Raw genomic sequence first — 16,363 nt, 5'->3', positions numbered from 1 at the left:
ACTACTCACGCCTGAGAACATCCTGTAACTTTACAAGGCCACCATTTGAAGAAAATAATCCTGACCCGTTCTTAGAGGAGTCAAGTTCTCATTAGATATGAAGAAAAAAAATTGAAATGCAGACTTACCCCCTAGAAGAAGTCTCCATACATATTGTCTTCCAGGTGAACAATTCTGATTGCGTAGTTAGAACCAATCTAAAAAAAAAAAAAGCAAACAATTTTTATTATTGAAAGAAAAAAAATGTTCCATAAATTTTTTTTTTTGTAAATTTTGCATTTTTTTCCCCTTGTGAAAAATAGTTTTTGTTCAAACGGCAGCAACAGGTTAGTAACGTACAAATTATACAGCTATCATATCTCCAAACAAACAAGGATTGCTAGAAACTAAAGACAGTTCTCTCAGCAGTTTAACTTTTTCTTTGATGAAAATTGACCAGTGTTTACTTTTAATAACATGACAATATGTTTGTGAGGCCATATTCTAGAGGTAAATTCAGACAAAATAAGATATAATCTCAAAATAAAAAATAAAAACTACCACCAGCAGGTGCAGCACAAACAAATAAATTGATGGCGCACTATGCATAGAGACATCTGTTGTAAATTGATGAGATGACAGCAGGGTTATCAACTTCCCTTTCACGAATTTGTTCAGATTAAAATGTTTTACTTGAATTTTCAGATAACTATTTTCATTGCGTTTGGTTCAACATGATGCAGATCGATATGTAATGCATCCAAGATGATTAGATGCAGTTTCATGTCATACTCATCTTTGTCCAATGCATGCCAGCATATAAAACGGACATTATACATTGAATATGACGATGATGACCTAGGGCAGATTCTATTTATTCCATTGACGTGATCCTACCATTCCAGGTTAGAGTGGACCTGGGAGTAATCTCTGCTATTATATAAAAGTCACATTGTGCGTGTGTGAGTTCCTTCCTCATAGATTCCGAAACGGCAGAGCCTATCTTTTGCAAATTTCACACAAAGGTAATTTATATGTCTGGCAGTGTTCTTAGATATGTTTTGTGCAGAAATTCATCTGATAAGTATCAAAAACCAAAAAAAAAAAAAAAAAACCTTCTTAAAAATAGCTTTTCTCTCAGACAAAAAAAAAAAATTATTTTTACAGGGAAATGTTTTACGTTACACCAATCAAGGGAGATAATAAAATTTCAACAAATCATTTCTTCTTAAAAATCAGATTTATTATAATCTGGAGATATAGCTTAGTGGTAGAGCATTCGACTATAGATCAAATGATCCTGATTTCAAACCCGGGTGTACCTCACCATTTTATTTTAATTTTTTCTTATTGATGAGTTTAATTTACAATAAAAGAAGAGGTACCATTTAAAATCAACGCATATCATTTCTTTGTTTGCATATTTTAAAACTAAATATTAATCAGAAGTGACTTTTCCAGGGCATTCATTGTCAAGCCCAAATATCAGCTGATATGATATTATAAACAAATACAGACGGAATTTGATGAATGACATTAGCATTTAAAAATTTTTTTTGCAAATTAGTCCACCAGGCAAATTATTCCTCGTAATATATAATAATTAATAAAGGATTGATTCTATAATAATATGTACGCGATTTGCATAAATTAAAATATCATGTTTAAGTGTATTGTATGAACAGGTAATGCTGGGCTGCCAGCTAGTCTACTATATAAAGGAAAAATGTCTGTGTGTGCCCGATCAAAGGTGAGAAACTACACAAGACACACACACACACATAACTGATATATTCTTTTTCATCATAGACACACATTTTTTTCAACATTCATTCATTTTGGGAATCAACAGAAACCGACTAATCCGTGGAATGATATGAGAGGGAAGGAGGCAATATTAAAGTAATTTTTTTTCCTTTATCAAGCCATATTCATAAAAAAACCTTTAGCAATAGACAGAGGCTCTCCAGCTAATTAAGGAATGTATAAAACTTATGAGCATCACAATAGTTAAGCAATACAGGAACTCCAGAAATCTGACAGTGAAACATGTTCATTCAAACAATCCTGAGGTAGTACGTTCAGGACTGCAGAACATAATGCAAAAGGAGATTGCTGGTACATCTCTGACCGAATACGGGTGTGATTATGCAGAGGGTCTAATGTGAATGTATATAGTCACAGGTTTGATGCGTTCAGCTACAGCACAGGGCATATTTAAGTGGTGCACCAAGAGCCATGAAATAATCTGTAGGCAATAAATGTAACAGTCATATTCCAGCAATGTTATTATAGAAAAGACATAGCTAGTCTTTCTTTATTCTACTGTTATTTCCACAAAAGGTACTCAACTAAGCTATAAACTTTAGTCAACCTATTCACAACAAGAACGCCTTCCTACCATATCTATGAGCCTAAAATGAGACAGAATTTCCATGAACAGCTTCTTTCCAAGAACTTTATATCTGTGGAACATATTATCACAAGATTGCTTCTCTCCAGACTACAACATGGTCGTTTTCAAATCCAAGTCTATAAATATTTTACATAAACCGTCCTAATGATTAAACAAACTTTGTTCATTTCATTAATCATTTTCAATTTAATGAAATATTTATCTTTCAACCGATAAGCCAATCCATCCTATTAATCCATTTGGTAAAATGACTTTTAGTCTTGATAAATGATAACTCATAAAAAAAAAAAAAAAAAAAAAATCCCAATTTAGGGCTTCAACCCGTTATAGAAAAAGGGGCAAAGATTAAAAATGAACTTGAAGCGGACAATCGGACAGATTTGATTACAACTTGGAGAAACTAGAGAGACATTGTGGATCTTGTCTTCAGATCGAAAATGATCTGATACTTTGATTAGATCAGGTGCCACAGGAGGCAGGAGTTCCTAAGTCTGAGTAAATAATTAAGGGTTTCACTACCGGATGTAGTTAAATGCCATTAGTAAAATTCATCAGTATTTGTGACTTGTCTCAAGTTGATCATAGATGACCTTGCTTCAGAAGAAAAATGATTTAAATTATGTTTTTAAAAAAAATCTGATTAACAAATTACATCATAAATTGGAAGGAAATTAAATGAACAGTAAAAACAAGAAAATAAAAAAAACAATTTCCAAAAGTTTGTGTACGTAGAGGAGGTGTTGGATGAAGTTATCTGTGTATTAGAAGAAGACAGATCAAAACGTACGACGTATTTTTACAGTGGCCATAAAGTTTTATCTTAGACATTTTATTACCAAATGACTGTAGACATCCACATTCATAGCTAAAGAAAATAAGTTTATTACTAACAGTATTTAATTTCCTTATTTTAATGGACACACTATATTATTATGATCATCCATTAGTACCTTCAGTTTCACAGAAATACTGGACTGGTCAGATTTGGTATCTTGAACCCCACAGGTTGAGCTTCTAGTGTTTCACTCAAACCAAAGGTATTAATGGAAATAATTTATAGTGTTCATGAAAAAATGTATATGCTATTGCACAAGTAACTAAGCTTTAAAAATATATTATACTAGCAGGGAAACCAGATGTTGCCCTGGGATTAAATGATGATCAATGAAGGTTTCACACTCCCATATTTTTATTGTCATCGAAACCGGTGAAATCATCCATTTTTAAATCAAATCGATTGCCTGCTCTAGTTGGGGACCCATCGTAGTGCACTGGGATGAAAGCTTTACATGCATCCGCGCAGTGACTTAATCCATGATACATTGTAGTTTACATTGCACTTTAGAGAACCTACTGTTGATTTTATAAGATTATTTTTATATAACGGCTTGAATTAAAGTTTAAAATGCAAAAGTCAAGTATCATCGTGGAATTGTGCTTTAAACAGAAACATTAATTTCAAATGCACTCGTCATATCAAAGAAACCACTATTGATTTTATATGTTGAGCCTTTCGCCTTTTGTGGTGATAAAACATCTCAAATGCAGTTGTGCTATCAGGCTGTGTAAGGTTTTAACTTTGGTCAAAATCGCCTATTCCTTCTTTCATCAGATTATTTCGATTATCGATATCTATCTAAGACATTCTAATACAAAACCTATCTAAGAACACTGCCAGACATATAAAGTACCTTCGTGTGAAATTTCATAACAATCGTCCTAGCCGTTTTCAAGTCCATAGGTAACAAACTCAGACACACACACAAAGTTATTTTTATATAGTAGTTAATTGGTTGGTTGGTTGTTTTTGTTTTACGGCATATCAACCCTTTTCGGGTTATTTAATGCCGAATCCAAAGATTTTGAAGAAAAAATTTTTAATAGAATATATTTGTTGTTTTCAAGTCGGTTTCTATTTAACCCATAGTTGGAATCCTAACAGGTACTACCACTCCGGGTCAGAGTGGACCTGGGAGCAATGGTAATTAAAGGGTGGCTCCACACTCCCCAAAGCCCGCAAGCTGGGGCCTCACCACTGGATATAGTTTAAGGTCATATCCAGGACCCCCATTGAGGCACTTTTACCCTCTGCAGGGAGGCAGTCGGTGTATTCTAATGCCCCACCGACAGGGCCTATATAGTAGTAGAGATAGAGATATTTATACTCTTAATTTTTTTACCATTTTATTTTTCACTGGGAACAGACATTCATTATGTTCATCCAAAAGACGTTTGTTTATTGACCATATAAGCAAACAATCATTTTGGCTCATACTAATGTATATATGTTTTTTTTTTTTCTTTTTATACATTTTCTTCCTTTGAGGATTGTAATGCTGGGTATGGGGCAGCCAAACCAGCTGCCAACATTCCCCTGCTTTTTATTGAAACCAACCGAGAACTCTTTTTAGTATCCTCGCTGTTCCCTTGTTGACGGTATAATATTAAAAGTATTTATAGCTCTAATATTTCACTATTGATCTATTTAAAGAAATTTTGTTAATATTTACATTTGAATAAAAACATTTATTCAAAATCTATTATATAAAAAGAACTTTGTGTGCGTGTGAGAGAGAGAGAGAGAGAAAAGGAGTTTGTTTCCTATGAACTCCGAAACAGCCAGACTGATTTTTATAAAATTACACACAAATGTACTTTATGTATATGGCAGTGTTCTTAGATAGGTTTTGGATCAGAATGTTTTTGATAAGTATCGATAATCAAAAATGATAATTGCCTTTTGCATTTAACTTTAATTTAAGCCATTATAAATATAAAAATTTTATAAAATCAATATTACGTTCTTTACAGTGCAATGTAGATTACGATGAACTAAGTCATTGCAAGGAAACATGTGAAGCTCCCTCCTGGTGTATCGCGATGTATCCCCAATGAGAGCAGGCAATCAATCAATTTGATTTAAAAATGGGGGATTTTACAGATTTCGATCACAATAAAAATAAGGGAGGGTGACAACACCAGGTCTATCTGCTAGTATATATATACACCTATTCTTCTGATGAGTCATGACAGAAAGGAATATAAATTGACATACTTATTTGAATCGTTCTGCGCTACGAAACAGGCGTTGTCATGAATTGAACATTTTAACATGCTAAAACAAATAAACGCTAAGATGAAAAACATCTTGGAAATTGGAATATAGACCTTTTGCCATTCATTTGTATGTGCTCTGTAGTTAGATCGAGCTTCATAAATTAAAGGACTAGTATAAATAAAGGGTGAAATATAATTCAATAAGCATATTTTTCCCATATATATATATATATATATATATATATATATATTAGTTGTTGCAATATTTTGGTGTTTTAATGGGGTATGATCCCACACAGTTGGACGATTCTATTTATAAAGGATGCTGCTAAGAACTGACGAATCAAATTAATTCACGTTCTGCTACCAACCAATCAGAAACCAGAATTGCTTCATAAATATTAAACCTTTTCTGGAGCAATTTCACATGTTCTTTTCCCGGGTTTCGACACGGTAAGAATATTTTGTTCTGTGGAACTGTCTACTACAAACAAGTCACCTCCCAGGACTTGTGTGCAACAGCGAACCATCTGAAACTGTTCTGAAACTCAAAATGGCTTACACTTCTAGATTAGTTACCCACATACAGTACTGTTTCGTTGTATTACAACTCATCAGTGCGGCAAGACTAGCACCTTTCCCTAGCCAAGGATTGAACCTAGGACCATCGCATTGATAGTTCACAGTTATATACACACGCACACTAGCTGGCTTTGTCAGCTTGCCAAAGTTCACTACTTGAAACATTAATTTAAAAACAAACCATTTCATTTATAACTTTGTTGTAAACATGACATAAAATCATTCTAATTTATTCATATAGATAAAAATTAACATTTTTGGTAATTTGGATACAAACAAAGAGAGTGATAAACAGAAACTTAGTACGAGATTGGTCACTAATTAGAACGATTAAAGTAGATTTGTTTTCCAAACTTAACTCAATCCCAAACCAAGGAATTAGAGACACACACGTTGATTGACTCAGCTTTAGTATAATGATAGGCATATATAAGGTCACAGAACATATAATGGAAATATACAGAACAAATATTTTAACCGACAGAGCCCCTCCACCATTCTTTCTCCACCATTTGATCAATTCTTAAAGAAAAAAAACTTATACAGCTACCTATATAATCTCATAAAATATACAGATGAAATTCTCTTAAATATTTCATCAGACAGACCCAAAAAATGTCACAGTAAATTCATTTTTTTGTACTAATTAGTCACCATTAATCAAAGGTAAAATTCACATATTTGGTGCTACCAGATCAGGCTGTTTGAAGATATCGGCATCCTGACCCAAAATGCATGCAAACATTGATGTTATTGTTTTTCCCCCCCTTTCCCAAAACTCAATCATGTTCTTCAAAGTCAAAAACAAAAACAAGTTTTCTCTACAAAACAATACAACTAAACATCATGAATCTATATAATTATAAAACTGCGGACCTTGCTTGCTTGAATCTTGTCTTTGATGATCAGGCGATTCCATCTTTTAAAAAAGGGATGACAGGTGCATTCATATATATATATATATATATATATATATATATATATATATATATATATATATACAGGGTGTCCCAATAAAATGTACACACTCTTAAAATGACCATAAAACCAACATTTATTATAAGAAAGAAAAGTTTCATACATCAAAATACTGTGAACAAATATAGAAACCAGCTAATTATCGAAAGTGTTCAAATTATTGGCCACTGTGATCCATGAACAGCCGACAACGCTCACTGATTGAATTGAAGACGTTCCTAATTAGTTCAATTGGTATGTTGACACATCTTCTTTCAATGGTTACTTTCAACTCATTCATTGTAGCTTGTTTTGTGGTGTGAACTGTGTTTAACATGCCACCACCCTACCACCCCAAAAAAAGAGAAAAATTCATGGAGGGGGGGGTCAAATCCAGTGAGCATGGACAGTACTCGATACTTCCTCTTCGTCCTAACTATCTGGTCCGCAGATGACTATCAAGATATGCTCTTACGTCATGATGATAGTGGGAAAGTGGTCCATCCTGCTGGAAGTGCCATTCTTTATTCCTAAACATCTCTTGGGAACATAGTATAGCGTATTCATGTAGCAAGTTGAGATAATTTAAAGAGTGTATACATTTTATTGGGACACCCTGTATGTGTGTGTGTGTGTGTGCATGTATGTATATATATATATATATATATATATATATATATATATATATATATATATATATACACTAGCAGGGAGACCCAACGTTGTCTGAGACTGAATAATGATCAATGAATGTTTCACATTCCCATAATTTTACTGTCATCGAAATCTGTGAAATCGCCCATTTTTCAATCAAGTCGATCGATTGCTACCCTAGTTGAGGATACACTGCGGTGAACCGGGAAAAAAATTCACATACTTCCCGCAGTGACTTATTCCACAATACATTGTAATCTACATTGCACTGCAGAGAACCTACTGTTGATTTTATAAAATTATTTTTATATAATATCAGTTACTTCTTTCACCGGATTTTTTTGATTATCAATACTTATCGAGGACATTGCGATACATAGCCTATTTAAGAACACTGCCAGATACATAAAGTACATTTGTGTGAAATTTTAGAAAAATCGGACCAGTCATTTCGGAGTCCATATGCAATGAACTCTCACACACAGACAAAGTTCCTTTTATATAATAATAAAAGATAGATTATGTATATATACATATTAGCTGGACACCTGGCGTTGCTCGGTCGTACAATATGCTTAAACATGATATTTTAATTTATGCAGATTGCGTTTGTATTATTATAGAATCAATCCTCTATTGAATATTATAGATTACGCAGAATAATTTACCCGGTGGACTAATTCGCAAAATAAAAAAAATAAAAAATAAATGAATAAATAAAATAAATGATAATGTCGTTCATCAAATTCCGTCTGTGTTTGTTTACAATATCGCGTCAGCTGATATTTGGGCTTAACGATGAACGCTCTGGAAACTCAATTCTGATGGTTGTTTAGTTTTAAAATATGCAAACAAAAAATGATATGCAGTGATTTTAAATGGTGCTTCTTTTATCATAAATTGAATTCATTAATAAGAAAAAATTAAAATAAAATGGGGAGGTACACCCAGGCTTGAACACGGGATCATTCAATCTGTAGTTGAATGCTCTACCACTGAGCTATGTTTCCAGATGTCAACAAATCTATTTTTTTCTAAGAAATTATTTGTTGAAATTTCATTATCTCCCTTGACCGGTGTAATGTAAAATATTCCCCTGTAAAAATTCTTTTTTTTATCTTTAAGAAAGAAAGAAAGACTATTTTTCGGATTGGATTTTTTAATACTTATTGGATGAATTTCTGTACAAAACATATCTAAGAACACTGCCAGACATAAATTACCTTTATGTGAAATTTGCAAGAGATAGGCTCAACCGTTTCGGAACCTATAAGGAAGAACTCACACACACAAAGTGAGTTTTATATATATATATATATATATATATATATATATATATATAGTGAATGAATGAAAAAAGTCTATACTCCAAAGGTTGTGATGTTCACGATCTTATAATTTATTCCTTTAATTCAGTTGACATTTACAATTCTTGACAGTATCTGTTTCGTGGCACAAAATCAATCACTTAAAATCTATTTTGCCCTTAACTCATCAGAAGAAATCAATCCATCAAAAGGAAATAAAGTGCGTTTTGACATGATTAAAATCCGAAAATTGGAAGAGAAGCTGTAAATACCTTATAATATGTTTATATATATATATATATATATATATATATATATATATATATATATATATATAAGCATGTGTAAGGGCGTGGCTCAGAGGCTAAGTAATAAGGGTGGAAAGTTGTATGTTTTGGTTTCAATTCTAACTGATGGCATCCAATTTATATATTTTTGTAGATTAAGTTCAAGATCAACAGAGAATTGTCTCAATAATTAAAAAATACGTAATCTGCATGAATTGCATGAATTATCGGGCAATGCCGAGTGACCTTCTAGTATATATTTAAGGATATAAACAGCTTGAAGCATAAAACCTTTTTTCCCAAAAAATTACCAAATTTGGCATTAAATAACCTGAAAAGGGTACATATGCTGTAAAACAAAAACAACCAAAATTCACTTGAGGATAAAAGTTTATGAAATAGATTATCAGTTAAACAATGAAGAATATCATAAGAAAAAAGCTTCTGGGCTTGACTTTTATTCCTGACCTGAAATGGAACACGTACATCAAGTCTGTTGCCAAGGTTGCTGGAAAAATGGCAGGATCCTTCTACCGCTCCAGAAGATATCTCACTGCTGATGCAATTCTCTATCTAGATAAAAGCCAAGTACATCCAAGGATGGAATACTGCTGCCACATCTGGGCAGGAGCTGCTAAAAACAGCCCATCTTGCCTTGACAGAGTACAAAATAGACTTTGTAGCTTAGTGGGGGATGCCCTTTTCTCTTCCCTGCAACCTCTCTCCCACAGAAGAGACATTGCGAGCTTGTCTTTGTTTTATTGTTATTTCCATGGCAAGTGCTCATCTGAGCTCCAATCTCTGGTCCCCCCTCACCAATCTTTCACGATAAACACCCGTCTAGCTAAAACCACTGTCAAAAATTTCCCCCACTCTTTATCTGCGCCAAAACCAAAACGTAGATTCCACGAACAAAGCTTCTTTCGTAGAAGTGCATGCCAGTGGAACTCTCTTCCGTCTGTCTGTTTCCCACCTGACTACAATTTGGATATCTTCAAGTCCAACATAAACAAATTCCTGATGAACCACCCCCTTAAGTAAGACACTTTATCAAATCTCCAATACTAACGATTACTACGATACTATCCCATTGATTACTGTACATGCAATAACCCTTATCCCCGAGTGGCTTCTTCTCTTTATAAGTGGTGACTACCATGTAAAAAAATAATAAATAAATAAATAAATAAAATAAGAAAAATTGACTCTGAAACTTCTTGCTATTTCTTTCTCATCAAATATTTCTTGGAGTTCATCCATTGCTCTTTTTGCTTCTCATAATGTAGGGTCGTTCTATATCGTTCTAAACACTTTCCTACACCCAAACTATTCTCTATCTCTATAAATCTACTATCAGACCATATATGGAGTATTGTTGTCATATTTGGGCTGATGAATCTCTGTCCCATTTGAAAGGTCTTGATAAGGTTCAGAAACGTATCTGTAGGCTGATTGGCTCCACACTTATCTTCTTGTCTGGAACACCGCTAATAGAGACGTGATATTGCTAGTCTCAGACTTTTCTATAAATACAATTATGGTATGCATTCTTCAGAATTGTTTGATCTATTCCCTGCTTCTTTTGTTCCAGCTCGTCTGATTTGTTGATCTAGTAGTCTCCATTAATTCTCCATTTTGATACCTTATTGTAATACAGCTTCCGAGTAACTACTTTCCCAGAACTGAAAGCTTGTGGAACTCTCTTCCTGCTGAATGTGTTCCTCCTATTTTTAACCTTGGTCTGGTTCATACCAGTCTAAGATACCATCGTCAACAATTAGTCCAACAGCGTCCTTGTTGGTGTTGGGATAGAGTATGCTTCTGTTAAGTCCTAGGGGGTTGACCCTCTTAGGCTCTCTTTGTGAGAGAGGATTTAACAGGTTATTGCGAATTTCCTGAAGTCTACCGACCCTGACAGTGCTGCTCAAGCAGTTTTTGTAGGTTAGAGTGCACTTTACGTAGTGCACTTACCTTTTCAGAACCTCCACTGGCCTTGTGTCTAACCTCCTTACACAGGGCTCCTTCAGTCTTTGACAGACTATGGATACCTACAAAGGAGTGCCTGCGCGTGAAATTTTTGTGACAGGAGGTGCACAATCTCGAACCACACCTTTCCTTAGTCAATATTGCTTAATACCAATGGCCAGTGAAGTGGTGAAATGTGTACAGGACGACTGGAAACAAATGCCGAGATAAGCGGAGAGCTCATACAGCACCTAGAATTCCCAAATGGTCATTGATCTGGTACTAACTAGACTCGACGTTGCTTAACTTCGGTGATCTACAAGAACCGGTGTGTCAACGCGATTATGTTGTATATAACATTACATTACAAGGAGGTAATTAAATCACAAGTATCTATAGGCATTGCATTTGAAGGCAACCATGTTATAGTCTGCAAGGAAGCAATCCTGCTGCAATGTGTTCCACAGATAGGAAGCTTTGGGAAAGAAACTTGTTCTATTGTCATGAAGACTTCACCAGTAAATAAACAGTTGGATAAGATACAGCAACTATATCGTTTAAGATTTATAACTATAAGCAGAAAATAAGTTTGAATAAAACACATATTGCGAATAAACTATATTCAAGAAAAGAGTTAATTTGAAAGCTTTTGTTTTTCTAATTCTGAAGTCGTGAAGCACACTATTTCTGATATTGTTTTCTTTACTGGAGTCATCAATTATCAAGCCCAAATACCACTCGAGGATAAGGGTTATTGAATGTAAGGTGGTAGTGTAGTAATCATTAATGGTGTAAATTGGGAAGAATTTGATTATTTATGGGGACGGCTCAACAAGAACTTGTTTACATTGGATTTGAAGGCTACCATGTTGTATTCAACCACAAAGCAGGCTAGTAGAACAGTGTTTCGCAGACAAAAAGCCAGTTCTGGGAAAGAAACTTTGTTCATGGAATCTGCATTTAGATTTTGGGACAGATAGAGTGTGAAGGAAATCATATATAGTAGTTGTAGCTAGTCAAATGTTTTTTCATGAAAGTTTGGCAAGGAGAGACCATAGATTAGAGTTCAGTCGAGTAATTGCATTGAAAATAATGATAGAGCAGAGACAAGCTTGTAATGTCTCTTCTGTGGGAAAGAAGTTGCAGGGAAGAGAAAAGAGCATCGCCTACTAGGTTTTGAACTCTATCAAGGCAGGAAAGGAAGTGTCAAGCAGCTCCTACCCAGATGTGGCAACAGTACTCCATTTTAGGATGTACCTGATTCTTATACAGACAGAGGATTGGCAGTGAGATACTTTCTGAAGTGGCAGAGTGATCCAACCATTTTTCCAGTGATCTTGGCAACAGATTTGATGTATGTATTCCATTTCAGATCAGGAGTGGAGGTCAAGTCTCAGAAACTTGTCAAGACATGGAGCTTTCCCAAGATGAGTGCCATTCATTTCAATTGGAACATGATGAGGGTCAGAGCTATTATGATGAAAGGAGAGAAGCTTGGTTTTCAATGCATTAAAATTAACTAGCCACCTTTTTCCTCATTGCACCACATTCCCAAAACTAGAAGAGAGGGAATCAGAAAGATCTGGGCCATTGCTGGCCTTTGAAGTGTTGCCATAGATTGTAGTATCGTCTGCATAAATGTCTACGAACAATCTAAGAATGTGTTTCCTGTTTCGTTTTTTTTTCCAACTTTTAAAACAGGCAAACACTACTACTCACAACATAAACTATTTTAAAGGAAATACAGTTGAGAAATTAATCAGAAATAATTTATGTTAAATTACTTATTGGTGATCTATTTGCGTTAAAAAATTAACATTTAATAGAAGACAAATTAATTATCGATTCTGAGAAAACACTGTTAGGTTCCTTACTTCCTGTGTCTAATAAAGTTGCCTGATCCCTTATTTTAATCACAAGCGATATTATGGTAACTTAAAACAGTTATATATTTTACAAAATAATATTTTTGTTTAATGCAAATAAGTTATGAGTTATTAAACGAAAACAGATTCTTTTTACTTGCCTGAAATTGAGAATTTGGTTCTTGTTTTTATCAAACAAACAAAAAAATAAAAATAAAGAAAAATCTGTATGATGTACGTGCCCATGACAAAACGAAAATATCATATTCCAAAAATCACGTAAATTGTTCAAATAGTTTTATTTTTATCAAATCATTTTTAAGTGATAAATGGGTATTCTTAGGCATTACAATATAAATCTCACAAGTTTGAATTATTGTTTCTTGAAATTTTTTTCAAAATGGCGGGCAAGATTGCTGTCGAAAATAGTAATATATCAAAATCTTACGAACATTTGAGTATTGTGTTTTTAGTAAAAAAAAAAAAAAAAAAAATCTATCGCTATAAGGCTAAAAGAATATGTCAGCCACTGCAGTCACTGCAGTGCAGTGCACTGGCAAAAAGGGGGAGAAGTATATCCCCTGTATTTGCAATCTTCAAAGTGCTTGCTTACATCTAAAGAAAATGCGATTTAATTAACGTTACCGTGAAAATTACTTTTAACTATAAATAATTTTCTACTCGATGAATTTTCCTAATCTTTGGATATATTACTATTTTCGACATGACAATTAAATACTGTTGTTTTTGTTTAAAATTACATATTTAAAAAATCGATCTGCCGACTATATCTTACTTGACAAGTGCCCTTTTTTTTTTTTTTAAATAAAAGACTAATCTAAAAATGTTTGTTTACAAATCGTTCTGATATTTATAAATAAACAACACGATTGGACGTTCTCCAAAATAAATTCAAGACAAAAACTAATTGAAAAGTTAAAATGAAATTATGCCAATTGATTGCTTTCTCTAAAGGTTTAAAGTGGTTTAACAGTTAACGTAACGAAGTATTAAAATTGTGTGCCGCCACAGCCGTTAAATGTTCATAAACAAAAAAGTTTTATCATATGAAAAAAGAAAAAAAAATGCTTGTTAAGATACAGTCGATAGAGTTTTTTTTTTTTTTTAATGTTTTGCTTAAAAGCAAAAACAACTGTACTTACTTGTCATGTCGAAAATAATAATATATCCAAAAATTAGGAAAATTCATCGAGTAGAAAATTATTTAAAGTTAAAATTTTTACGACAAATTGAGGGAAATGGTATTTTGCCTATATGTAAACACTTTGAAGATTGCGATTACAGGGGACATACTTATCTCCCTTTTCGCCAATGTAATGGCTGGCGATTATTTGTTTTAGCCGATAGCGATAGAGACTTCAATTTTAATAAAAACACAATAGCAGTTGTTCTACGCGATGAATTTTCGTAATTTTTTGATATATTACTATTTTCGACATGACAAATATGTAATATTGTTTTTGCTTAAAACGACATATTAAAAAAAAAATCGATTTATCGACTCTGTTAACAAACAACAAAAACAACAACAAAAATAGACGTGAAATAAATGCATCCCATCCTATAATCTTCGTTTGAAAATAAAGAAATCAGACGCTTATAAGTTATAAAATAAATGCACTATTTAAACCATTTAGTAAACTGGTGCATGTTGTACACTGTATAAAGATAAGTAAAGCGATACTTTTTTTTTTTAATTTGTACGAAAAAAATAAAAATAAAAAATGCAACAAAACACGCACCTGTGAAGAAATGGATGCAAATAATATTTAGCTTGCTTGAGAGATTTTCCTTCTTCATCAATATTTAAACTTCAACGTAAATAAGTTACATCCATGCGTTTGAAAAGAATAAGGATTAACAAGTAAGACTTTATATAAATCTCAAATTAAAAAAAAAAAAAAAGCAGAAAAATTCTTGCAATATATATATATATATATATATATATATATTATGAAAGGCACATATCGTCTTCAAACATCAAAGAGTTTCCTCAGGAAAGAAGAATCCGATATAACTTTATAGACAAACACCAAATAAAATTAAATAAAATGTGATATATATGAGTATGTGTGTATGATAAGATGTTAAAATATACAAACATCAAAAGATATATAACTTAATATCGAACATTAGAAACAATGTAAATATGTTAAAAAAAATTATGATTGAAAAAAAAAAAAATCGGCGTTTCGATAAAAAGTAAAGAAGGAAAAAAAATGAAAATACTTTTGTTTACCATAGTTTTCAGACAAGAAACCTCCGAGCGATCAATATTTCAAAGTTAAACCACTCACAGCAATTTATTTGTAGATGAAGAAGCGAAATGATAAAAACGATTGACTGATTTTTTTTTTTCTTTTTAATCTCACATTTTATATAAAATATGTTTGCTATTGTTTATGTTACGAACACGTTGGCGTGGAAAGAGCCGCCAAGATTATCGAAACCGGACCGGAAGTTACGAGAAAAAACCCGGAAGTGACGACATAAATGAGGTCTCCGTAAAAAAAAAAAAAAAAAAATGGAGCGAAAATAACAAAATATTACGATTGACAGATAAATAAATAAAAAATTAACATTTGTTTGTGCAAATGAGCAGAAAGTGACAAAAAAATAGCATGTCGATAAATCATCATTTATTTAGAAAGTAAAAATAGATAGGAATTCCAGAGCGGCATGACTGACTCGTAAAGTCCCAAAGAAAGACAGAAGAAAGAAGAACAATACAAGAAAGGATATCCTATTTTTGAAAGAGGGGGGACTTCCTCCTTCCGTTATAATTTGTTTTTCTCTTTCTCTCTTGCTAAGAATTAAACAAATAATATTTTATTTCAAGTTTTAAAATGTTTGCATAAATTTTTACTGACTTACCAGAGCGGCAATAACAGATGAAAATATAAAGAATTAAATTTTGATCAAGGGGAGGCTACTCTAAATGACTAATTTTGTTCGCCGTCAGAAAAAAATGGCGCTTTTCTGGCGGTGTATTTTATCTGCAAGGAACCTCAACTTTAAAGGCCCGACTGAATTTCCTTAAAAAAACAATTCAACTTTCTTTAATAGTGTAATGAAATACACAAATGAAATGTTATTTCTGTTTTTAATTGAAACAGAAATAACATTCACTTTAACATTAAAAAACACATTTTATAATTTAGAAAAATTTTTTTCTTTAAAAGAAAATAGCTTGTTTTAAGTTTCAATAACTTTTATAAAGTAATGTTTTATTTTATTTATTTATTTTTTTGTAAGTAAATAAGGTACTAGTAC

General features: G+C 32.8%; 1 protein-coding gene across 8 annotated transcripts in view; it reads right to left on the bottom strand.

The window, feature by feature from the left end:
- The window catches only part of LOC145263754 (serine/threonine-protein kinase tousled-like 2), a 618,843-nt gene extending 602,849 nt beyond the window's left edge, over positions 1 to 15,994 (bottom strand). For 2 of the 8 annotated variants that reach the window (XM_080120784.1, XM_080120786.1), the window contains exons 1-2: positions 15,330 to 15,553; positions 129 to 197 (exon numbers count right to left, since the gene is read on the bottom strand). The gene's annotated coding sequence lies outside the window, so the exon portion shown is untranslated. Of the gene's footprint in view, positions 1 to 128; positions 198 to 14,832; positions 15,029 to 15,319; positions 15,554 to 15,964 lie in introns of those variants that run through there. The other 6 variants (XM_080120779.1, XM_080120783.1, XM_080120782.1 and 3 more) reach the window with 5 other exon arrangements.
- Between the last annotated feature and the right edge of the window lie 369 nt (positions 15,995 to 16,363).

The sequence above is a fragment of the Euprymna scolopes genome, chromosome 39, assembly GCF_053919585.1.
Source record: "Euprymna scolopes isolate OS-2025 chromosome 39, ASM5391958v1, whole genome shotgun sequence".
NCBI lineage: Eukaryota > Metazoa > Mollusca > Cephalopoda > Sepiida > Sepiolidae > Euprymna > Euprymna scolopes.
This window is presented reverse-complemented; position numbering and strand designations above follow the sequence as displayed.